The following is a 24,513-nucleotide window of genomic DNA, read 5'->3' as shown; positions in this document are numbered from 1 at the left end:
CCCACCCAGGTAAAACACCATGACCTTGAGGCTTAAACCAACTTTAGGCACAGCCCCTGCCGTTGCCCTCTGCCCGCCCTTGACGTTGCAGGCCTTGCTGACAGCACCCAGCAGGTCAGTCGGTATTCTACACTTACCTTCCTCCCACTAGGTCACCCCCCTTCCCCCAGCTCGAATATGCTCTGGTGGCCTCAGACATTTCCACATGGCTCCACACATATTTCCCCCCATTCCTCACAGGTGCTGCTTCTGTTCTCACAGTTCTGACGCAAGAGGCTATAAATACAAGACCACTTCTCATTGAGAAAGGTGGTATCGCTCCTCGGTATCTGCCCGAGCGAGCCGAGAACCCACGTCCACACAGAAACCTGCTCACGAATGTCTACAGGAGCTTTACTCATAATCGCCAACACCTGGGAGCCACCAAGATGTTCTTAGATGGCTGAACAGATAACTAGATTGTGGCACGTCCAGGCAATGCAATATTATCAGAGATCAAGAGAAATGAGCCATCAAGCTCCAGAAAGACGTGGAGGAACCTTAAGTGCATATCACGGAGTGAAAGAAGCCCGTCTGAAAAGGCCGCATGCTATGTGACTCCAACCACCCGATATGCTGGAAAAAGCACAAGTATGGAGCCAGTAAAAGGTCAGTGCTTGCCAAGGGTTGAGGGTGGGGTGGAGGGTGTGCCGGTGGAGCACACAGGGTGCTTAGGGCAGTGAAACTACCCTGTAAGATGGACACATGTCATTATGCCTTGGTGAAGATCCATAGAGTGTGCAACCCAAAGGGTGGAGCCTAATGCAAGCTGTGGGCTTTGGTTAAGAATGTAATGTACTAAGCCCTGGCCGGTTTGGCTCAGTGGTTAGAGCCTCAGCCCTTGGACCACAGGGTCACGGGTTTGATCCCTGGCCCTGGCCGGGGTGCGAGCGGGAGGCAAACAAACCCATGGGTCTCTCTCACATCAATGCCTCTCCCTCTCTCTCTGTGTCTCTCTGTCTCTGTCTCTTTCTCCCTTCCACTCTCTCTGGAAAGCAATGGAAAAAATATCCTTGAGTGAGGGCTAAAATAAATAAAAATAATAATAATGTCCTGATATGGGCTCCTCAGTTGTAATGAAGGCGCCTCACTAACATGGATGTTAGCAATGGGGATGCTGTGGCGGGAGGTGAGGAATGTAGGTCGGCGGGGACTCTGTGTATTTCCTGATCGATGTTTTTGTAAACCTGAAACTGCTCTAAAGAAACCCACCTCTTCTTTCTCATCAGCACTGCTGTTCCTCCCTTGGAGACTGTGCCTCTGTCCTCTGTCATTCCTGCCTTTGCTCCCCAAAGGCCTGAGCCCCAGGAAGAGCTGATGAGCCGGCCGCGGAGCTTGCACATGGAGGGCTCGGTAGGCAAGCAGTTCTCAAGCTGCAGGTTGGGTGGCCGTGGGGGCGCTGGGAGGCCTGGGTCAGGCCTGAATTTCCACAGAGTGAGAGGGTGGTCTGAGAGGCCTTCCTGGAAGAGTCACGGGGGAGGGTCTCAGAGGAAGGGGAGCGGCATGGGTCTGGGAGGGCACACTAGCAGGTGAGGGGGGATGGCGGGAGCCAATGCAAGGAGGTGGGAGAGAGTTTGGGGACAGATGGGTGAGGGCATCAGAGAGCCCCCAGCATCCTGACAGGCTCCGAGCCCTGCTCAGGGAGGTCCCAGGCTGGAAATACTGGCCAGAGACAGGATCTCTGCTCTCCCAGTGCCCTCTCTACTGGGAGACCTAGAGTGGCATGGGGTAGTGTGAAGGTCATGGCTTTCGAGCCAGACGAGAGCGGTATGACCTTGGATAAGTCACTTTGTCTCTCAGAGCCTCAGTTTCCCCAAGTGCAAAGCAGGGTTGTTGTGAGGAAACGGGAGCTTCTGTGTATAAAGCATCTTCACAGGGCCTGTCACCGTGGATGGATGTCATTTGCGTGGCAGCCACGATTATTACTGGGGGCTGGGAGAAGCCTGGGCCAGTTCAGCCCCTTGGGCCGTCCCAGAGCCCAGCGTGCGATCTGGGAAGGCCGACTACCCAGAGCATGACTGAGCAGGTGGTGGCTGGCTCCCAGGCCTGGTCCCGGGAGGGCCTGTCCCCGGTGCGTGCGGTCTGGGCACACAGGGCTGCTGTGACCTGTAATTAACCCAGGCTGGGCTGGACAGGTGGGCAGGCAGATGGGCTCTCCTGTGCCCACATGATACTCCTGTCAGCCTCAATGAGTGCATGTGCTGCAATCTGAAACCCGAGCCACAGGCTGGAACCAGTTGCACAGAGAATAGAGTTGTCCCAACAGGAAGGGCGGGTTCAGGAGGGACAGCAGGAGGAGGCCTCGGCCCTGCTCTCCAGCACCCCAGGCCACCTAGGAGTGGCCAGGACCCAGATGCCTGGAGGATGGCTACTCAGAGCATGAACTTGGCGGGGCACTGGATTCAGCCATGGCTGGCTGCCCCTGACCCTGGACTTACGCTGTAAGGAGTGTTGTTTGCACACAGCATTTAGGGATATGCCTGTGCCCCACCTCAGGCCTACAGCCCTTCTGCCCCCATTACCTGGCCCTCAGATGTGACCTTCCAAGACCTGCTTCTCTTTGAGGATCTGCTCAAACTGTGCTTTTCTCAGGAGCCCACCGAGACCCTCGAGTGTACTGCTTGGGCCCTTCTGGAGCCCTGCTCACAGCCTGCTTCCTCTGCCCCCCCACAATGAGTTGCTCAGAGGCGGGGAATGTGCATTTTTCATTCATGCCTAGGTACCCGACATCACGTGCTGCTGTGTCAGAGGGGGAGTCACCAAGGAGAGTCGCAGAGCAGGGGGAACAGCATGTGTCTGGGAGGGCACACTAGCAGGTGATGGGACCGTGGGAGCCAATGCAAGGAGGTGGGTGAGGAAATCAGAGAGTAGGTGCCTGGAAACAATGTCCAGGTAAGGGGAAGGATGCTGGAGAAGGAGCCAGGGGGCCTGAGTCTGAGAGGGTCCTCTGGCCTGATGGCTGTCAAAGCTCCAGCAACCCCCCTGACTTCCCTGGGCCTCGGCTTCCTCACCCTGAGGGAGGGCAGGGCTCACCTGCTCAGCCCTTGGGATCTTCTGGCTTTGATGCTGTGGTCCCGAATGCTCCACAGGGCCCTCTGCCAATCTCTCCCACCTGCCCCACCCCCGGCCCGATACTGCACTTCAATGCTAAATCGTTGCCTGTTAACCTGCTGCCCACCCGCTCTGTTCCTCAATCCTGCACCTGGGGAAGAAAAGGAATATTCCTCAAGCACGCACTTCTGAGAGTTTGCCCTGTGGCAGGCACGGCTGGAGTGCAGACGATTCGATTGAGATCCATCTGTAACCCACGCAGCAGCCTCTGGCTTAGCCTGACCCGGAGAGAAGAGAACGTGGGTGACCATGGGCAGTCCACGGGCGGAGGAGTTGCTCGAACTTGGTGTGGGGCTGTTTGGATTGGAGGGGGGTCTGGCGGGTCTCAGGCTTGGAAGGAGGCTCCCGCAGAGGGGAGGGGGCGGGCTGAGGCAGGGCAGGAACGGAGCCTGGGAAGAGCAGAGGGCCGTGGGAGCGGGAATGCAGGCAGCAGGGTGGGGCGGCCCGTGAGATGGAGAGATGGAGCCCACATTCCTCCGTGGGTGATAACGCCGGGGAGCTGGGCGCTAGCCTGAAACGCGTCCTCTCGGAACAGCACCCTGAGCTCTGTCCTCTCGGGGCAGGGGGGACAGGACAGGACAGGGAGCCAGCGTGTCCGCTGGGGCCTGCCAAGCATGTCACCTGCTCACTTTCCCCTTTACGGAGCAGGGGGTGGCTCGGGTGAACAGGTGCACTATGGCACAGGCAATAACAGCACCAGTGGCGTGAGTGCCTACTGTGTGTTGGGCACCGTGCAAAATGCTTTGGTCCATTACCACATTTAGTTCCTCCCTCCTCCCCCCAGGTAGGGGTGAGCCATCATTCCCCTGTCCGGACAAGAACACTGAGGCCAAGAAATGAGGTGACTTGGCCCTGGACAGGTAGCTCCGTTGGTTAGAGCGTCAGCCTCGTGCACCAAGGTCTCGGGTTCGATCCCTAGTCAGGACACAAGAATCAACCAATGAATGCATAAATAAGTGGAACAACAGATCAGTGTTTCTCTCTCACACTTTCCCTTCCTCTCTCTCTAAATCAATTTTAAAAAAAGAAATGGGGTGACTTGCCCAAATCCATAAACCTGAAACTGCCCAAAAGGCATGTCCCCCCACCCCCACCTCCACCCCCAGCAGCCCTTGTCCAGTGTTTCCCAGATGGTGATTCAATAAGTCAGGCACAGGTACACACACTGACAAGGTCCCTCCTGGTCAGCAGGACCTTTGGAAACAGCTGGTCTGGGGTCCAAGAGCGGCCCTTGATGGCTTCCCACTGTCTTCAAAACCTCTTTTTATCTTCTTAACTGTGGGACACTTTCCATGACCTCTTTCAGGTAATCAATAGCAGCGTTTTATTGGTGTGTTTATTTATAGTGTAAATATTGGTGCACAGCTTATTTTGTAAGTTCAAGCTTATTAACATTCCTTTGTTATAAAGTGAACCAATAAGAGCAATGTCATTTTTCTTTGGTGAATGTACATTTTAAGACTTTTGGGAGTTTTTTTTTTTTAATTAGCTTCAGGCCCTCACTGGTTTTGCTCGGTGGTTAAAGCATTGCCTGAGGACCGAAGGATCTTGGGTTTGATTTCTGGTCAAGGGCACTTATTTCAGTCACAGGCTCGATCCAGCACATGCAGGAGGCAACCAATTGATGTGTCTCTCTCACATCGATGTTTCTGTCTCTCTCTTCCCCCTTTCCACTCCTCTCAAAAATCAATGGAAAAAATATCCTTGGGTGAAGATTAACAACAACGATGAAAAAAACACTAAAAATATTAGCTTCAGTATCTAATATTACTTTATATCAAGGAAATCTGGATTCCCAAAATAGTTGCGTATGATAGCAAATATCTTGTTTTACAATCACAGGATGACCTTGGTTTTATCTGATCCAGGAGCCCACAAAGGGTAAGGTGAGACTTTGCATTCAGAATGGACTCACTGTTGACTTCCAGGACTCCCCGGGACTCTTGGTAGAAAATACTTCACAATGTATCACATAAAGTCTGAGCGTTGTTAGGTCTTCATTCAAAGTCTCACTCACTCGCTTTAATGTATCGGTTTCACTGTTGACACTTGTTCCACTTTGGTACCAACGGCAACATTGTAACCCTAACCCCTCAGAATGACCTTTTCCACTTAGTAAGTTAGCCAGAAGTATCTGTCAGGAACAGTGCTTTCAAAGGGCATGAGACATAAGGACCAACTGAGGAACTTGTGGAAAATGGGGTGATCCCGATGTAGGGTCTCCTGGAAATGCCCACTTTGGGAAACATTGTCCAGATGATGTGACCTTATCCCGCTGACTTTGAGTGGGAGCGGGCTTCAGGCCCACGTGTCTTGCCCAGTGGCATTGAGTGGGACATGGCATGGTATGGCACGCGAGTGGAGCGGTGTACGTGCTGGTACAATTTTATGTGAACAGACGTGCAGGCTGGAAGGGAACAAAATAGAACAAAGCAAGAAAGGCCCGGGTAATTGCTTCCTAATCAATGACATTTACAAGGAATTCAGATCTTTACGCAACTTGGCAGGGGAGAGCTTCATTCCGAGGTATATCTAGAAATGTGTGTCTCTGGCCTCAACAGTTAACACTTTGGTATGTCCAAAATATTAATGGTGCACAGTAGATGTTCTTGGGTCTCTTTTTTTTAAAAAAATCACAAATTTTAAAAAGAGCACTTTTACAAAATGTGTACAATCTCTCAGACACAACAACCATATACTGAGCTTGGTACATCCTAAGAGCGCCTTGGTGTGATCTCGAGAATCCTTGCACTTTCCCTAAGCACTAGATTCTGCGATTATCCCCATTTTACAGTTGAAAGAACTGAGACCTGAGGGTGAAGCAACTTGCCAGCATTGCACAGCTACTTGCTGCTCAGCTGCCTTCCCCACCCATATTTCCCCTAACTTCTCATGTGTGCAATGCTCTGGCCAGGCGGAACCCTCCTCTCTCCTAAGACAGCGGGATTTCTTGCCTCTGTGCTGTTCCTCTCATGATTTCCATCCACCTTGGCTCAGTTAGATATCACTATTGTTGCCTTTCTCCTGGAGGGTTTCTCCTCTGGGGTCACCCCCTCATGCCTCAGTTGGAGGTCCCTCCTACGTCTCTTCTAGACTCTATGTCCTGCAGGGTCTTCCCAGGAGCAAAAGCAGGACCCAGGTCACCCTTCCCTGAACCCCCACCCCCACCCCCTGCCTTGCACATTGGAATTAAGTATCGAGGGAATGTCTGTAACAAACTTAGAATTTTTTTTTTTTTGCTTGAAAGAAGCATGTATACCACTGTACGAGAATAGTTTATAGGCAATACAATTATATCTGGATGTTTTTATTTTTTTGAGAATGTGCTGTTCTCTGTGAAAGTATGTTTTAACCTGGGCTGTCAGTTTATCCTGGCTGTTTAGTGGGAGATGGTTCATAAAAGACTAACCCAGTCAGCCTTGGTTCCAGACCCACGTAAGGGATACATTTTATAGGAAAGAGGGAGCAAAACGGCAGTTGACAAAGTGTGACCACATGTTAACCGTTCAGATATTGAACACTCACCTGCGCTCCCAGAGTTGCCCTCCATGCTTTTACCTGTTTTTCCCCATGGGCTCCTCGCCGCATCCCAGTGAGGAGGGCTCTGTCACTGTCCCTGTGTCACGGATAGAGGCCCAGAGGTGCAGAGACCCTTAGTGACTAGCGCAAGGCTCCTCAGCTGGGGGGGGGGGGGGACAGGGCTGGGCTCCAGGCTCGTTTGAATATGACTGAGGGAGGCTGGATGTAATATTGTGAAACATTCGTGGGGATCAAAGTTGGTTCCATCTGGCACAGGGGAGCCCTCTTTGGGAAAAAATACCCCAATAAGCTGCAGGGACAGAAGGTGAGACCCAGAGTTCAGCGACAGTGTCAAATCATGGGGTGCAAGCACATGAGAGGAATTTTGGGTTTGTCCTGAGAGTAAGGGAAGAGAAAAGACGGGGGGGGGGGGCATTGCCTGGGTCACGTGGCAGGTAGTGACCTCTTGGGCCAGGAGGCCAAAGGAGCTCAGGAGGTGACCCGTGTTGCTGGGCAGTGCCAGGCTGGACGCCTCCCTGCCGCAGCCTGCGGGGATCGCGATAGCCTCGAGGTCCTAGGGAAGGGGGGTTTGTATGAGGCTTGGTAAGTGCAGAAGTTGATGCTGAGGACCCGTGAGGGGACGGCCAGAGGCCGGAGGCCGAGGTAACGGACACTTGTTCAGAAACCTTGGGAAGGGCTCTGGATCTCCGCAAGGCCTGGAATAGCTGTGAGGGTGGACGGCACCCAGATCTTAGGGGGCTGGGAGGCCCCGGTGATGACTGGGTTCGGCAGTCACGTTCCACAGGTGTTTTGGGTGGCAGCGTGGTCCCTGTGGGCCGGGTCCTGAAGGGCAGGGACTTCTTGGCATTGGCCTGTCCTGGCCCAGCATGGGGGTGCCGCCCCCCCTTTCTTTCTCAGTTGTCACCATGGGCGCAAGGGAACAGGCCAGCTTGGGGAGGGAGCCACCGCTGTTTCCTGTGGCCGCCCTTCCAGTCCCCGTTCGTGTGCGCAGGAGTAGCAGTTTCAGAATTCCCACCGTTTTGTATTCTGTACCCAGCCTTTTCTTTTAACCTTTTTGTTTAGCACGTCCCCCCATATTTTGCTACACTGTCCTGGTGGTCATTTTTACGTGGGTGACGTGGAACCAGGACAGGCCCGGGGTCAGGCTGACCTGGGTTTCTAATGCTGGCTCTGCCATTTACTCTTTTGCCCGTGCCACTCTCCCCAAAATTACTGGTGTCAGTATTGGCCCCCCCCTACTGAAACGAAGCCGGTTCAAGTGGGATATACTCCAGTTGTGTGAGTCTGGGAGCCCTGATGGCACTGGCTCCTCTAAGTGCCTTAGGAGAGGAAACCTTCAGAAAGAATTCCCTGAACCCCCGGCCAGATGCGGTGTCGCCCTGCCTCGCCCCGGCCTCCCCTGGGCGCCCTAAAAGCCGCAAGACCCTGGCTGCACGAGCAAGCGCCGCGGAGCACAGCCTCGGAGTCACCGAGAGAATGACCCCAGCGACCCGCTCAGCCACTTAAGTAGCACTGCCCCTTTGATCGACAGGGGAAGCCTCCAATGGCGCCCAGGGGAGGTCCCTTTTGCTCGCTAGGGGGCGTTCCGCATCGGCTCTCCCCTGACCCAATCAGGTGCGCCGAAGGGGCTGAGGGGCGGGGCCCGACGCCCAGCAGCCAATGGGACGAGCACAGCGGACGCGCAGAAGGCGGTGCGCTCGGCGCTGGCGGCAGAAGTGGCCGCTGAGGGTCAGGGCAGGGCCGGACAGCGCAGCGGGAGTGAGGGCGGGGTCCTGGCCGGAGCCGGAGCTGGAGCCGGAGCCGGAGACGCCGTCGCTGCCGGAGCGGGGTGCGTGGCGGGTCGGGAGGCGAGCGGTGGCCGAGGTGAGGGACGCGCGCCGGCGGTTGGGGGGGCGGCGCGGCCGGGCGCGGGGCGCTGGTTGGCGGCCGGGCCCTCGCCCTGTCAGGCCGCCGCGCCGCGCGCCGAGGGCAGCCTCCGGGGCCGCTCCGTCCGCGCGCGGGCTTCCTGCCGCCGTGGGAGGGGGTGTGTTCGGGGCCGGAGCGGGCGCGAGGGGGCGCCGGAGGAGATCTCTGAGGGGGTCGGGCGGGCGGTGGGGTGCGCCTGAGGAGGAGCGGCAGCCGGTGGGGCGCGGGGTGGGGGCTCGCCGGAGAGGGAAGTGCGGGAGGAGGGCCCGCGGGGCCAGAGGGCCGCCGCCGGAGGGGAGACAGGGAGCAGCGGGCCCGCGGGTTGAAGGGGAGCCCCGGGGTCATTGGTTCCCCGTGGCAGCGCGGGTCGCGGGGGGAGCCGCGCCGGAGGAGGGGCGTGGCTGGGAGGCGCCTGTTGGAGGGCTCGGCGCGGTCCGGGGGTGGCCTGGCGGGGGCGGGGGCGGGGGGAGCGGGCGGGACACATGTGCGGATGCGCTCCTTTGGGGCGCTTTGATGACCGTCCTCCATTTCCTTCCTTCCCGCCCCCCGCGTCCCTGTCCCGGCTCTGCACGGGGGCGGGCGCGAAACCCTTCCTGGCGGGCAGGCCCTCGGGCCCCGCGGGCCGGCGGGAGAGCCCGGGGCTGTCTTCCCGTTCGCGCCTGGGAGTTTTTCCCGGGACCGTCCCTGGTTCACGGAAGCGCGGGCGCCCTCCGTCGTCCTCCTCGCGTTTCGGAGAAGGCCCCGGGGCTGGAGAACCTGCGGTTTCTGCTGCTTCACTGCGGCGGTTCAGTGCGGTTCCCGCTCCACCGCTTTTGCTTTGAGACGCGGCTGGCCCGGGAAGCGCGCTGCGCCGCCGCCCGGGCCCCGCGCAGCTGCCGCCGGTGGCGCGAAGGAGGGGCGGGGCCTGCAGGTGGGGGGCGCCCTTCCCGGGTCTGGTCTTCTCTCCTCTGCCCCAACTGCCCCGTGTGTTTGTGTTTAGGGAGGGAAGGCTGCTTAGAATCTCCAGGACTACTCATTACACTGTTTACCAAACACTCCCCGGCCGTCCCGGTGAAAATCCCGAGGCCAGCTGCCCCCTTCCTCCGGGCCCGCGGCGCCTCCCCGCGCGGTTATCCCAACGCGCTGAAGCTCTGTTTCCACCCGCCCCGGGATTGAGGGGCTGGAGCCCAGGGCGCGGGCGCGGGGGCGGGCAGTGCCCCTTGGGTTTCTCTTGATTCACACGGGAAACTCTCATCCGTGTGCCTTTAAATCTGATTTTAGAGTCTGGCAGTCTCCTCGGCGAGGTCGTGCTAGCGGAGATGTGAGGCCGCCACATCAGAAACTTTTCTGCGGTGTGTTTTTCTTTTGACAATTGTCTTGAAGCTCTAAAGAAACTGGCCATTAGGCTGATGCTATTTATTACTTGGGGAAGTAACATAACACAGAGGAGTAGACGAGTTGATTAGATCTGCACTCGATTCACTGTTTTGGAGAAGAATAAAAACGCATTGGAATGGAAATGGCATTCTTAGCTCATGGCTGTTGGGGAACTGGAACTTTATTGCTTTTAGTTTCAAATGTATAAGAGGTCATAATATTGAAGTAACCTAAAAGTGTGTGTATGTAAAAAGCAGTTTTGAACACACCCTGGCTTCTGGGAAATGAAGTTGGCTTTCCCTAGTCCTGGATGCCACGTCCAGATCTCTGATGGCCAGGCCACTTTTTGGGTGGGAGCTGAGGTTCCTTTGTGTAATCTTTGTGTTTGTTCTCTATTCTCTTCAAAGTCCATACACACTCAGTTAAGAGCATGATGTTCAGGCTTCCTGCTTCTGATGGGGTCCTCTGTTGTTGCAGGATGTTATGGAATGTCAAAAAGATTGCATAGATCCCTTACTAATAATGGCGCCTTATGTTTAGAGATCCTGCTAGCGTTTACCTAATGCTCTCTGGCCACCCTCACATGAACCTCCCAGCTGACTTGGGCCTGCCTTATCTGCCATCAGATTGTAATGGTGGCTTTGTGGAGGCCACCCTGTAGATTATGGGGTAATGACCACCTTCACATGGGTGATAGTGCTGGTTCAGTTTTTTTCCAATTGGATTGTTTGGAACTGCAGCTGCATACCTGAAGGCAGTAATGCCTTAGTTATGACGTCAGTTTGCATTCCACAGGTAGCTGCCTTTCTTTCTGGCCCTGGCAATGATCCTTCACATACCTGAAAGCATCATCAGTGCCTGAAACCTGACTGTTGATTGGTCCCAGTGGTGGTTCCCTGGGGTGGCTGTGTAGGAATTTCTTTAGTATTTAGTATTAGTATAAGGAATTCTTTAGTATTTAGATAATTAGGCTCTGTCTGCTGACTGGAGACAGTCTAAAGAGAAGTAGTCTCAAAGTATTCTATGCAGTGCAACATTCTTGGCATATGTGCAGTTCCAAAGGTAACTATTTGAGGAACAACTGCCGTCTAGAGCTCAAGTTTTGGTATTTTGATTAAAAGCATTTAAAACAAGAACAAAAATCTCTCCTTTTTTTAGTTATGTGATGACTTATATTTATTCCCATGATGGCACATTTATCTGTTTGCTTAATGAAATGGAGAGTACCATGTAGTCTTTTTTTTGTTTCCTAGAATAAAATCTTTATTTTAAAAAATTGAGAAGTATTTGACATAACATTTAAACTTAATTAAAATTTTTAAATATTTTCAATATTAAAAATTCATGTTTCCTGTCTCCAGACACTGAACTAGACAGAATGAAAATATAGCGATGAATAGCCCAGCCAGCTTGGCTCAGCGGTTGAGCATTGACCTAGGATCCAGGAGGTAGAGGTTTGATTCCCCTTTAGGGCACATGCCCAGGCTGCAGGCGAGATCCCCAGCAGGGGGTGTGCAGGAGGCAGCTAATCAATGACTCTCTCTCCTCTCCCTTCCTCTCTCTGATATCAATAAAGACGTATTTAAAAAAATAAATTAATAAAATGCAGACTCAACTATCAAAGACCTCAGCAAGAACCCTTAAGAAGAAAAATGATAATAATGAAGGAAAAAAAAAAAAAAAAAAGAGCCCTGGCTGGTATTCTAAGTGGTTAGAGCATTGGCCTGTGCATGAGTGGGGAGGCAACCAATCAATGTGTCTCTCTCATATCGATGTTTCTTTCTCTCTCTCTCCCCCTCTCCCTCCTTTCCCTACTACCCTTCCACTCTCTCTTAAAAAAAAAAAAAAAAGCCCTAGCCAGTTTGGCTCAGTGACTAAAGTGTCAGCTTGCGGATTTCAGTGTCCTGGATTCGATTTCGGACAAGGGCACGTACCTCAGTTGCAGGCCCGATCCCAGGCCCTGTTCCAGGTGCGTGTGGGAGGCAACCAATTGATGTGTCTGTCTCTTTCTCTCCCCCTGCCCTCCCACTCTCTCTGAAAAGCAATGGAAAAAAATATCCTCAGGTGAGGATTAAAAAACCCCCAAAAATATATATATATAAAAAGGAGGAAAATAATAGAAACTTTGCTGTAACCTGAAACTAATATAAAATAGTATAGTCTTTAAAATTTTTATTTATTGATTTTAGAGAGAAAGAGAGGGGCAGGGGGGAGAGAGAGAGAGACACTGATTTGTTTTTCCACTTACTTATGCATCATCGGTTGATTCTTATATGTGCCCTGACTGGGGATGGAACCTGCAACCTTGGTCTGTCAGGATGATGCTCTAACCAACTGAGCGACCTTGCCACAGTAATATAAAATAATATTGAATGTCAACTGTAATTGAAAAATAAAATAAACTTTATTATTAGGTAAAAAGCATGTCTCAACATTATATAAATCATAGATCTTAATTGTTAAAATGCTTAGAAAGAAAACAAGTAGAAAGATATAAATCAAACTATTGTAATTGTTTTGTTATTACATGAGTTTGGGTACTCTGTATTCTCTACATTTTCTATTATAAGGTTATTAATTTTGATTGGAAGGAAGAGTAGTATACTCTTCTAATAAATCTAGTATAACTTTAAAAAAAGAAACCAGTATAACTTTAGAAAGCATCTGTTCAGTGGCTTAACATATGGCTATATGAAGTTTATGTGACTTTTTCTCCCTAGAACTGTGGAATGGAAGAGTGGGAGGGGCATGGATGGAAACTGGGAGCCCCGGGCTCTGTCCAGCCTTTCCCTGATTAACCCTGAGGCCTAGGAAAGTCACATTCTCTTCGGTCTCAGTTTTCATTTGTAAAATAAGGGGCTTAGAGGTTTTTAACTTTTTCTTCGCCGAAAGCACACATGGGGACAGCTTCAGAGGCCTGGACCCAGACTAAGAACTGGATCATCTTATCTCTAAGCTCCTACTCACCTCTGATATTCTGTAATCCTGTTGTCCAGGTCATCTTTGAGCTAATAATAACGATGACTTGTATTTATAAAGGATACATTCCAAAGCCTTTTCACCTTTCATTTTTTTGTCCTTAAAACATAACTGAGTAGAGTGGGTGGTGAGGGATATTCGTTTTCATTATAAAGAAAGGGGTACCATACCCGGCCACCACTTTGGTAGGGTCACACAGCCAGAGGACTGTCCTGGGATCAGAACCGGGCTTCTGGTTGCCAGCTTGGTTTTTTTCCATTAGGTTTAGTTCCTCAGTGGTTGTCTTTAAGAGTTATGTTTGGCAGTGCAAATATTCCAGAATGTGTCACTTGCAGAGGAAACTATTTGTTCATCTGCTGAAAGACCTGTTTTTTTGTCTGAATTTGGATCACTGAACACCTTGCTGCCTGACCTTCAAAAGGTTACTTAATTTGATTTTATTATTTTTTTCTTGCCACATTTTCCATAGGGACACATTTGTAGGACTTGGGTGTTTTGAGCAGACTTGTTTAATGCTTATTGATTCAAGAGTACATTGTAATGATTACTTCTCAGTATTGTTCAGCACATGAGAAACTTGTGAAATAAATGTTAAGAGAAAATTCCAAATATTTGACTTGTTTCATCCAAATATGTCCTCATAGACGAGAGACATTCTTGCAGCCTGAAGACCCCTCTCTGGGCTCAGAGCTGCTGGGTGGGTTGAGAACTGGGTGTGGATTGTGTCAATGACCATGACTGTCCAACAGTGGCTTCTTGTGGCCTTCTGGCCAATTCTGAATATTTTAAGGACTGATTTTTTTTAAAAAAGTTCATTCACAGTACAGAGTCTTAGCTACATAAAGAGCTCATGCATGCAAAAGAGTACTAAACCTTAAAGCCCCACAGATGTTAGATGGTTTATTATTGATGAAAAGTTATACATCATAAAGAGGTTTTGAATACTCAGACCTGGAGGTGATAAGATGGTATACAGTAGGCATCACTCAGATGTTGGGTGTGTGTATGTGTCCTCCTGTCCTGTCAGTGATGTCTGATACCTGTAAGGAGATGAGCTGACATCATTCACTGTCCAGGCATGGAAAAAGGTCTTTGTTCATTTCACTGTACGTTTCTTTAGGATACCCGAGAGGATGAGGCAGGTATGCATAGCCTCACTGACACTGCATATAAATAAAGCCTTCATGTCATATGTCAGCTTCCCTAAGTGACTTGCTCACTAGAGAGAGGAATTGGTGGAGGTGTAAGGCAGTCAGTGAATTCTTAGCATTAAGCAGTAGAAAATCAGCAAGAGTGGAAGCCTGGTCAGGAAATGAGGCTGTCAGAGACCAAGGCCAGTGATGAAGTATAAGCTCCAGGCTGCTGCCACCGTGCAGGGATGGCGTCCACTTAACCACAATACCTGCTGTAATGCCTCCTTTGTTAGCTCTGCTAGTATTTATGAGCATTTACTTTTACTGGGAAACTTGCATCCTGTAGGTCAACTCTTCTCTTCTAGTGGCCTCCAGTCTATAATTTATTGATAGAGTGGCAGGGTTGTCAGTAGTGAGCTCGGGAATGCCTTTAGTGAGGCTGCTTTGTTGAAGTACGTGCTTTTTATTTTATTTTATATTTTATTTTTTAAAAATATATCTTTATTGATTTCAGAGAGAGGAAAGGAGAGGGAGAGAGAGAAATAGAAACATCAATGATGAGAGAGTCATTGATCAAGCCCACAACTGGGGCATGTGCCCTGACCAGGAATCGAACCCTGATGGCCTGGATCCTAGGTCTACGCTCAACTGCTGAGTCACGCCCGGCCAGGCCGTGCTTTTTATTTTAATTTCACTCTCTGAGCTGAGAGTGTTCGGAGGTAGGGTACGTGGTTAAAGGGGAGTGGGTGAGGCAGGTCGAAGGGGCTGTCCTGGCACTGAGTTTGCTGTGCCCCTGGTACCTGGCTCTGTCCACAGTTCTGGGATTCTAAGATTAAGGTGACTGTTGCACTCTGTGGAGGCAGCTCAGTCAGGATGTGGGCCTAGAAGCACTCACATTTCATTGGGATAGTAGCAAATAGGCGTGTGTGCAAAGTAGAGGGGAACAAAGAGAAAGGGCAGGTCTGACTGCCCTCAGGACACTGCAGAGAGGTGACTCTAAGGGGGGTGACTGTGGAGTGGTTTTGCTAGTCCACAGGTGCTTTCCAGGTGGTGATGATGGGAAGGTGAGACCAGGCAGAGGCCCAGAGCTATAAGGATTCAAGTGTGAGGGGAACCGCTGCAGATAGAGGGAAGGAAGGCTGGAGGGCAGGTTCAGGTTGTGTGATCTGCCTGGCACATCAACCTTGGACTTGGGCCTCTTGGAGGATGAAATTCAATGGGAAGCTGTTTTGGGGTAGTGGACACACAGCTTGAAGCTCTGTGTAGAAGCAAGCTGCCATCACTTGTGAAATCAGGGATGCAGATGGGGGAGGATGGCTTGTTTTTACAAAGGTCACCTGTGTCCCCAGAGACTTGAGGATTGCCATTGATGTTCCTAGGAAGCAGTGGCTAAACTCTGACACAAGGCTTCCAGAGTGGATTTGGCCTCAGTCTTGACTCATTTTCTTTGCCTGCATTTACATTTTTGGATAGTAATGTAGTGGCTGCCTGGATTCTGCTTCTCTTTCCGTGTGGGTTATGCTTACAGATCCATGCAGTCAGTGTGTAACTTTTACTCCAATTCCTTTAGAAAAAAGGTAATATTGCAATAAGGTACAGGTAACATGCTCGTAGAGTCACACAGCCTTGGGTTTGAGTTTTGCTCTACCACTAGGTAACTGTGGCCTTCCTTGACCAGATGCTTCAAAATGGATGCTGAAACGGTTCCCTCCTCATACGACTGAGGAGGGCAATGTGAGGTGATGGCCTCAAGAGCCCAGCATCTGTGCCTGGTCCATGATGCTGGCTCAGTGTAATTTGCTATTGCCCAAAGTACACTGTCTAGTTAAGTGAGTTTGATAATGAAGTGAAATATACTATTTTTAGAGCTCCCAAATTGATGTTATGTTAACCAGTTCTGTTGAAAATTCTAAAAACGTGTTATTTTTTTTTTTTCCAGCTGGGGCATATTCAGTATATTTGGACCTTTCCTTGGTCACTGAGGGTTATAGGGATGCTGTCAGGGCTGTGGTTGTGGGTGAGGCCTGTAGCCCTGTGTGGAGTACCCTCCCATCCTAGCACTTACAAGGCCTGCTTCCTCTCTCCTTACATCTCCAGGCCTCTTTCCTCTTGGTTGGGGTGAAGGCCTGAGGGTGGTTATGTCCTCTGGGTTTTGAGGGCAGCTCTGCACACAAAGGCCTCGCTCCCTCTGGGTTGGTGATTCTGTGCCTGAGCTGAATGTTATAGGTTATAGGAGGCCTGACCCTGTGATGGATGACAGGATGTTGCTGTGACTAGACTTAGTGACTCTCAGAATTGGAAGGGAGTGTGTGTGATGGTGATGATAACTCATACTCAGGTGATGAAAAATATAAATACTTGAAAAAGAAAATTGTAAGTAATATACAGCAATAAGTTAAGATTGAAGAAGTATGTTAAGTTTCTTGTTTTCCAAACTACCATTGCCCTTTTACTTTTATTTATTTTTTTGCCTTTTTACTTTTAGAATGAATATTTAAATAATAACTTGACTTTATAATTAAAGAAAAAAATATATATAAACAGCTTGGTTGTGTAGGCATTTGTAGTTTACCAAGAACTTTCCATAGCCCTCATTTTGTTTTCAGAGCAGCCTGGTTGGTTTACTCCCCCTTCATTGTTCAGAGGAGAAAAGGGAGAACTGGAGGGTTGGTGGTTTTGCCTGAAGTCAGTGGGCCAAGACCCCACACAGGCCTCACTCCAAGTCCAGAGCTCCCAGGGAGCCTAGTTATGGGGCCTCTGCTGGAGCCTGCAGGTGGTCTTCAACATAGAGAATAAACTGTGGCTAGCTAGTGTTTGAAGTTTCCTATTCCACTGAATGAAATTTCATTATTATAAAGTGATGCCCAAACCATAGTTTGTGAACATTTTCATGTTTTAAACTACATTTTGTTGCATTGTACCCAATTACATTGTCGCCAACTGAGCGTGCCAAGTCTGTGAGTTGTGGCCTTCAGAGAAAACCACAGAGCAGGCTCTGCTCCCCTCACAGACCTCCACGCCTGCTGTTAGTGGGTTTGGTAGCTGACTGATTGCTGGGGGACGGAGCTGGCCTGCCAGCGTGCCCTTTAGCATGGATATGACAATACTTTAATTAAGGAAGTCATTTTGACCTCTGCACCCGCAAAGGTGTATCAGCTGAGTCTGAGTAGGTGCCAGTAAGAGGGGAGGCAAGGGAGGGGCAGATCGGGGGGGGGGGGGGGGAGGGCATCACCATCTGAGACAGGCTTCCAGGTTCAGAGGTTTCTGAGGGACCATACAAGAAGCTTTACATCCCTGGTCATTCAGTTCTTGCACAAGGTATCGTTAATCCACTTTTCATACGAGTAAACCGAAGCTCTGAGAGATGACATGACCTTCACTGGATCACCGACCTTCACTGGATCACCGTTAGAGCCTCGGCTCTTTCCCTTATCTTGCTGCCTTGAATAAGTGAATTCTGAGTCACCTGCAAATATGGAAATAATCTTTAAAAGTTAATCTTCTTCCCTACCTCCCAGAAACAGAAACAAGACAAATTCTGTGGTCTTTTGTTTTGATTAAGATAAGATCTATGCCTGCAACTAACTCACTTAAGATAATCTGGACATTTGCAATAATTTACACAGTTGGGAGATAAAGGGAGGAAAGGGAGAGGCTTCTAAACAGCCTAGCAGCTGGACGTGGGTTGAGGTAGTCTCTGCTTGTCCACCTGTTTACCTGCCCACCCTCTGCCACTGTCCAGCTCCCAACTGATGAGGGCAAGCAGCATACCTCGGGATTCAGAGCTGGCTCAGGAGTATTGTTGCCTTACCTACCACTGGCTACCTTTAGAAAGGTGTCATATGCTACTTAAAATCAGTTACTTGAGGGAGTGGAAATTGCATTTCTGTAGAGCATTGATTTTGCACTACACTTTGTAAAATTGTGAAAGATCACATTTTGCTGCCATCATGATATCAAATGAAGATCATTTGTGCAGGTAAATTAGAGCTGATGTTTGTTTTTGTGCTTGTGATAATCATAACTTTTGTATCAGAGGGCTACCCCTCCCCCTTGTCTTTTAGGTCTTTTAAATATTGAAGGTCCAACATAGAAAATAGAGTTTTCTGCCTGGCTGGCGTGGCTCAGTGGTTGAGCATCAACCTAGGATCCAGGAGATCGCAGTTTGATTCCGAGTCAGGGCACATGCCCAGGTTGCAGGCTCGATCCCCAGTGAGGGGAGTGCAGGAGGCAGCTGATCAATGACACTCATCATTGATGTTTCTTTCTCTCTCCCTTTCCCTTCCTCTCTCTGAAATCAATAAAGACATATTTAAAAAAAAGAAAATAGAGTTTTCTGAGTAAAGAACTCTCTTTGTATTTTACCTTCCACACAGCAGTTTAATCATGTATCTTGGAGGCAATAGCTGGCACCTACTAACTGCCTACTTTGTTCCAGGCTTCAAAAGAGGCAAGACAGGTGCATTGCTCTGTCCACCTCCAAGGTTACCAGTTTGAACATGAGGATGCTGCAGGCAGTGAGATCCTATGCTTAGTCCAAGGTCATCCAGGTCGAGAAGTGGGGAGAGGCTTTGAAGCTCTCTCATTGTTATGACTGTGTCATTCAGATTTGCTTAAATATTTTTCATGTTTTGCCATTGTGTGTAAAAAGATTTAATGGTTGCATAATCCTGTTGATGTCATGAGATTAATACATTCCCCTAATGCTGGACATTTTAGGTTATTTCCACTTTTTTTTGTTATAGATGAATTTGCAGTTTATAATTTCATTTATAATTTCATTTGTGTAATTAGTTCCTGGAAATTTTGGGGATGAAGTCCCAGGAACAGAAGTGCTGGTTTAAAGGATCTGCATATCTTAGAGGATTTTGAAAACCTCTGTTGTTTGTGGGTTTATTTTTCTGGTTACTTATGGATGAAAATGCTGAGAACTTCTTCCTCTTTAAGATATTTTGGCCTTTCGAATTGCCAAGTATCTATAAGATAAGAAACTTGTGAGGGTTTCTTAAGTGGGTCACATTTTCTTCCTAGGTATCTGGATATCATTTACGTGAACTGGGTGCTTACTTTTGTGAGTGAGACAGTCTTCGGAAAAGTCTTCCTACTTTATTACCATTATTATCTCCTTTCTAATCCTCGTCCGAGGAGCGAGGACATTTTTTCCATTGATTTTGGGGAGAGTGGAAGGAGGGGGGGATAGAAACATTGATGCGAGAGAGACACATTGATTGGTTGCCTCCCATGCGCCTGATGGGGAGCGGGGATTGGCCCTGCAGCCAGGTGTGTGCCCTTTACTGGGAACCGGACCTGCGACCCTCTGGTGTGCAGGCCGACACTCTAGTCAGCGCCAGCCAGGGCCTATTTTATTTTTTAATCACCTGAGCTAAGGTTCTTCATTCCCAGGGTTGTAAATGTTTGTGGCTGCATGCCATCAGCTCAGTCGCTATGTACTCTGAACCCCAGTATCTCTCAGGACCTGTTCTTGTTTCCTTCACTTTATTCTACATGTTAGGAAAGACTATGCAAGGTTGTTTCTCCTGTATCATTCATCAGTTGGGATGGCCTGGGGGTGTCTTGGCAATCTTCTGGTTTTGCCTGACTACTTTGTAGATGCTGCTCTCACGGATGTTCTTACCTCTGTTCAAATATCTCAGAGAATTTATTGGGAGGTTTATAGTGGTGTTTGCTCTTGTGTTTTTGTGTTCTGAAGTCACTGTGTCCTTCACTGTGTTCCTTCACCATGGGCCGGCTTTTTCACCTTCTACTGTCCCTTAGGTATTCACCTTCAGACTGACTGGAGTCCTGTTTTCCTGGTGGCTTATTTTCCAGGATCTGCAAAAAAAAACGTGCTTAGCAGGGACAAGGAGGGGCTGCAGGTTGGGAGGAGTGGCTGGACCTCAGCTCTCACCCTTGGATTCTATCTGTTTCTCCATCAAGCCCCCCTCCCTCGCTTCCCGTGGGGGCTGCTTCCCCTTTAGTTCTCTGGCCTCACCATAACAAAACTCTCTTTTCTTGGTTCCTCTTATCCTAGCTAAGAAAAACTGACGTTCACAACAAAACAAAAGACGTTATTACATAGTAAGGTATAAATAAGAGGAAATAATCACAAGCAACACAGAAGCATAATAAAAGTTTTGTTTCCCAGGCACAAGTGGGTTTTTGGTGCCAGCACCGCAGGGCTAGCCTAACTGTATTGGCTCGGCTGGGTGTTGCCAGCTTCCTGCTTCCCCTCTCTGGCCCTGTTTATTCTGTCAATAAATCCAAATTTTAGAGTAATGCTTTGCTGTGTGCTTGACAGTCTGTGTTTTTGTCATAAGTATGGAAGTTGTACTTTGCCCTGGTTTCCACAGATGCCTCAATATGCCGAGGTTGGCTGTTGCTTAGGCAACTGGCAGAGCTATTGGTTGTGTGTGTGGTGAAAACTCTGGCAGGGGCTGGACAGAGGCCCCAAGTCATCCTTAAGGCTTCTCAACCAGGCTGGGTGGTAACTACCAAACCCCAGAGGCACAGGCTCTTAGCTTCCCTTTGCCCTTTCTACTCCTAAGTCATGGAAAAATGAATACGATTGGGTCATTGGAGTGCTACAGTATGTCTCCTTTCATGAAAACTGAATGAAGTAGTTGATAGAGTAAATTCTGGACTAATCTTCTGTTATTTTATCTTTAATGCTGCCTTTATTTCTTTTTGGATTTATTAATTTCCTTTTTGCTCTTGCAGGAGTGGGTCTGAAGTTGGTGCTCATCTCCAGAATTGCTGTTTTGGATCTGTGCTTTTTGGTCTACCAATTCTACCAGAAACTTGCAGGTTCACGAAATTTGGAAATAGTTGAAAATAACATGCTTTCTTGCTAAGAAGTAAAGAGACAGGGGAAAAAACCTTGAAATTCGTGCCTTTCAAAAACTTAATGTTAGCGGTGTGACTGGAGAGATAGAGCCCCATTCGTGGAAGACTGTAAAGCCCACTCCCTAGTCTCTTGATTTGTTGAGGGGGCTGGCTCTTAGGGCCCTGACTGGGACGCAGGTTGCTTTCACCTGTAGGAGGGCCCTCCCTGGAGCAGTGGGACAGGGACAAGCCTCTTCTGTGTTTGGGTTCCAGGTTCTGGTCGTGGGCCAGCCCAGTGCCCTGTGCCGCAGGGGTAAGCAGCCAGCCATTATTATGTAAGGAGCTCTGCAGGCAGATCGCCTGGGCTTGAGTCCCACCCAGCCCTGGGCAATATAGTGCATCTCTCTGCACCTCGGTTACTGTGCCTGTAAAATGGGGAGAAGGATAGGATTGTTGTGAGGACTGGTCGAATGGCTGTGTCCCACACTTGGGACAGTAGTACACCTAGAGAGCCTTATTTAGTGCTACCATGGGTGTGCCTCTGAGCCCCTAACCATCCTGCCACGTGCCTCTTTGATTTCCACTTTACAGTTGAGGAAACAGGCTCACAGAAACTTAACTCTTCAGACCCAGATCTGCCTTCAGGTTCTCCATTCAGTGCACTCGTGGTCCTCCACGGGGACCCTGGCTCTCCAGAGCGCTAGAATGTGATTGCAAAGGGACTGCTCACTCAGGGCTGTGCCCATCAGGCATAGTTTGTAGATGGATTTTTTTTACTGCCCCTGTACACACACATGCACACTATTTATTATATATTACAGTATATAAATGATGCTGTGATTATGATTAATAAAATACCAATTCATTTTAAAACTTGGATAGCTAGCTTTTTATCATCTTGATTTCCTCAGTCATTGAATGCTGAAAGTACTGTCCTCTTGGGAACTAGGGACCTCGTTGATCTTCAAAAAGCATCCTTTTTTGTGGGGAGAGTTCAGTAGAGGTTTATTGCTGCCCTTTTAACCCTGTCCAGTGTGTTGGTGTATGTCCTGCTGTCTGACATCTGCATACCTCATGGATCAGGGTGTGTTGGAGAGATGGAATCCTCAGTGTAGCTGGGCTGAGTTGTGAGCTGCAAGCAAGGTTGGGAGTTCACAAGTCTATACCAGGTTCAAAAAGCAGGAGTGTCTGAAGTCCCTGTGGGAGCAATGAAGGTGATTACATCCTAGGGGCCTCGAAGGAATTCTGCTGATCCTTTGATTCTCTGGAAGCATGATTCTGGCTCACCTGTCCTCCCTAGGGGCCTTCATGGCGCACAGTGATTTTGTTTTGTTTTAGTTCAGCAATCCTGCTCCCTCCTTAACCTGGGGCTCGTGTTGCAAAGTACATCCCTGAATCCTAACCACAGACCTAAAGGCTGGGCTTTCCCGTGGCTAAGTTGGTGATTCCATGGAGGCCAGCCCAAGAAGCCTCTTTTTTCTAGGAAAGCTGTCCTCTTGGTTAGATTTGGTTTTGTAATTTTTCTGCCCTACTCACCTAACCTTGGTCATTGGTGTTCTGAGACACATGGGTGGAATCCAGCAATGTTTCTTGACCTGTATTTGGGTCTCAGATCTCCTTCAGAATTTCACGAAAATAGCTTCTTTCCCCCATAATGGACACAAACATTTTTGCATGCAATTCTGACAGGTTCATAAATCCTCATTCATTTATTCAACAAATATTTGAATGTCAAGTGCATGGTTATAGGCAGTGGGGTTATAGCAGGAACACAGTAGACCAAGACCTAGTGGGGGAGGGAGGTGGTCGACAGAGCATGGTTAGACAACCCCGTCCCAGGGTGCAGAGAAGGCCACCTTGGTGGGCTGGAGTGGTTAGGCCTCATCCACCTGCTTGTGGCTAGGCCAACCTCCCAGTTCCCTCCCAGCTTTTACCTTCTTGAACTGGTTTTTTACTTCACCATCATTATAATGACTTTTTAAAATTTAATATTTACTGAGGTTTATTTTGTGCCAGGTGCCCTACTTTTCCATGCATGACTACACTTATCCATATGACAACATTGTTTTCAGGTAGAAAGCTGGGCATAGAGAGTTTCAGTGACAGGCCTCATAGCTAGGAAGTGTGGTGTGCATTTTGGGTCAGTGTGCCACTTGGTGTTGAATTCAGCAAGCCAGGCCTGAGTACGTTATCAGAAATGGCAGCAAAAATTAATTTGACCATTTTGTTCTGGGCCATCTCTGTCCTTGGATTGGTTCTTTAGCAGTCAGAAATTTAATCTTTACATGACAGTCACACCAAATTGTCTTGTCAAGGGTGGAAACCTAAGTGAAAATGCTTTCAGGCCTCCCTGTGGTAGACATTATAGACAATATATGCTTTCACTGTTAGCAGGATTGCATGGTCCCATCCTCAGTTCCAAATAATTGCCTCGTGAAAGACATTTGAAATGCACATTATTTAGTACTTGGCTGAGGAGAATTATATGCACACTGGTTTTTCCACACCAGACAGTTGTTTTCTTGTTTTAACTTTTCAGGCACTGCCTAGTGGACAGAGTAACTTCCTGAAAAGTTGCTTTAAAAAACTTTGTATCCTCTGTCCAGGGTGGAATGAAACAGCATTTGTGATCTTGACTCAGCCCCTGACATAACAGAATCGTTCTTCTGACTGGAAGTTTGCAAGCTGCCATCCTCCTGGCATCCACAGCTGCTTGTTCCTTCAATATTTATTTTACGTTTAATAACTTGATAGGTCTGCTTCCAGAATTCTAAGACTTGCCACAGCTTCGTGTAAAACACAAACTGCACTTTTGGAGTTACTTTGAAACATGACTAAATGCCAGGGTTATGTTTCTCTACATCCAGCTTTCCTCGTGGACAAATGTCTGGACTGTTAGGCTCAGTGTTAATTAAACGTTGCAGTGCCCAGTCTTCTTTCTGGGCTTGGGGACTGGAGAAGCCCCAAGGCTGGGAGGGGAAAGCTCTTTTGTTGAGAGAGAAGCTCTTTTCCCCAAGAGAAGATTGTTGGAAGTCAGGTCCTGAGACAGGGTCAGGGAGGCATTCTAAATGCAGTTTCCAGTCTGAAGGGGCCAGGCAGGGTTGGGAGAGTCCAGGTTTGAAGTTTAATAAGATAGAGATTGGGAATGGGAGGAAGGGGCGGCTGACAAGAGAGAGTTTTTAAACAGAGACCCTATACGATTTCTGAGTGGGGTTGGTGGGAAGCTGCAGTGGCTTCTTTCCCTGGCTGTGGGGCTGTGGCACAAAGGCTGGATGTGCCACATGGGACTCCTTTCCTGGGCCCTCTTCTAATGGGACTCTCCCCATGGGATGAGGACTCTGAGAGGCCAAGAGTTGTGCCCACCTGAAACCTGTGCTTCCACCTCTAGACCCTTGTGCAGGGACAGAGACCCTGGCATTCCTTGTCCCAGTAACCCCTAGGCCACTTACAAGACCTGTGTGAGCCTCTTCCCTGTGGTCCACCTGGGGTTGGGCTGTGCCACTGTGTGCACACGCCTCAGGCTGAGAGGTGGCCAAATGGTGGGCTGTGTGCAGGGTGTGTGTGTAGATGGAGTTTGGGTATGCAGTCTGGGGTGTCCCCATGAGTGCATGTGGGGTGCAGGGCACAG

At 49.2% G+C, this 24,513-nt stretch overlaps 1 protein-coding gene across 1 annotated transcript in view; it reads left to right on the top strand.

Moving 5' to 3' along the window:
* Positions 1–8,511: 8,511 nt before the first annotated feature.
* PACSIN2 (protein kinase C and casein kinase substrate in neurons 2) overlaps positions 8,512–24,513 on the top strand; it is a 112,884-nt gene continuing 96,882 nt past the window's right edge. The window contains exon 1 of the mRNA XM_087814958.1: positions 8,512–8,553. The gene's annotated coding sequence lies outside the window, so the exon portion shown is untranslated. The remainder of the gene's footprint in view (positions 8,554–24,513) is intronic.

Source organism: Miniopterus natalensis, chromosome 2, assembly GCF_054644295.1.
Source record: "Miniopterus natalensis isolate mMinNat1 chromosome 2, mMinNat1.hap1, whole genome shotgun sequence".
NCBI lineage: Eukaryota > Metazoa > Chordata > Mammalia > Chiroptera > Miniopteridae > Miniopterus > Miniopterus natalensis.
This window is presented reverse-complemented; position numbering and strand designations above follow the sequence as displayed.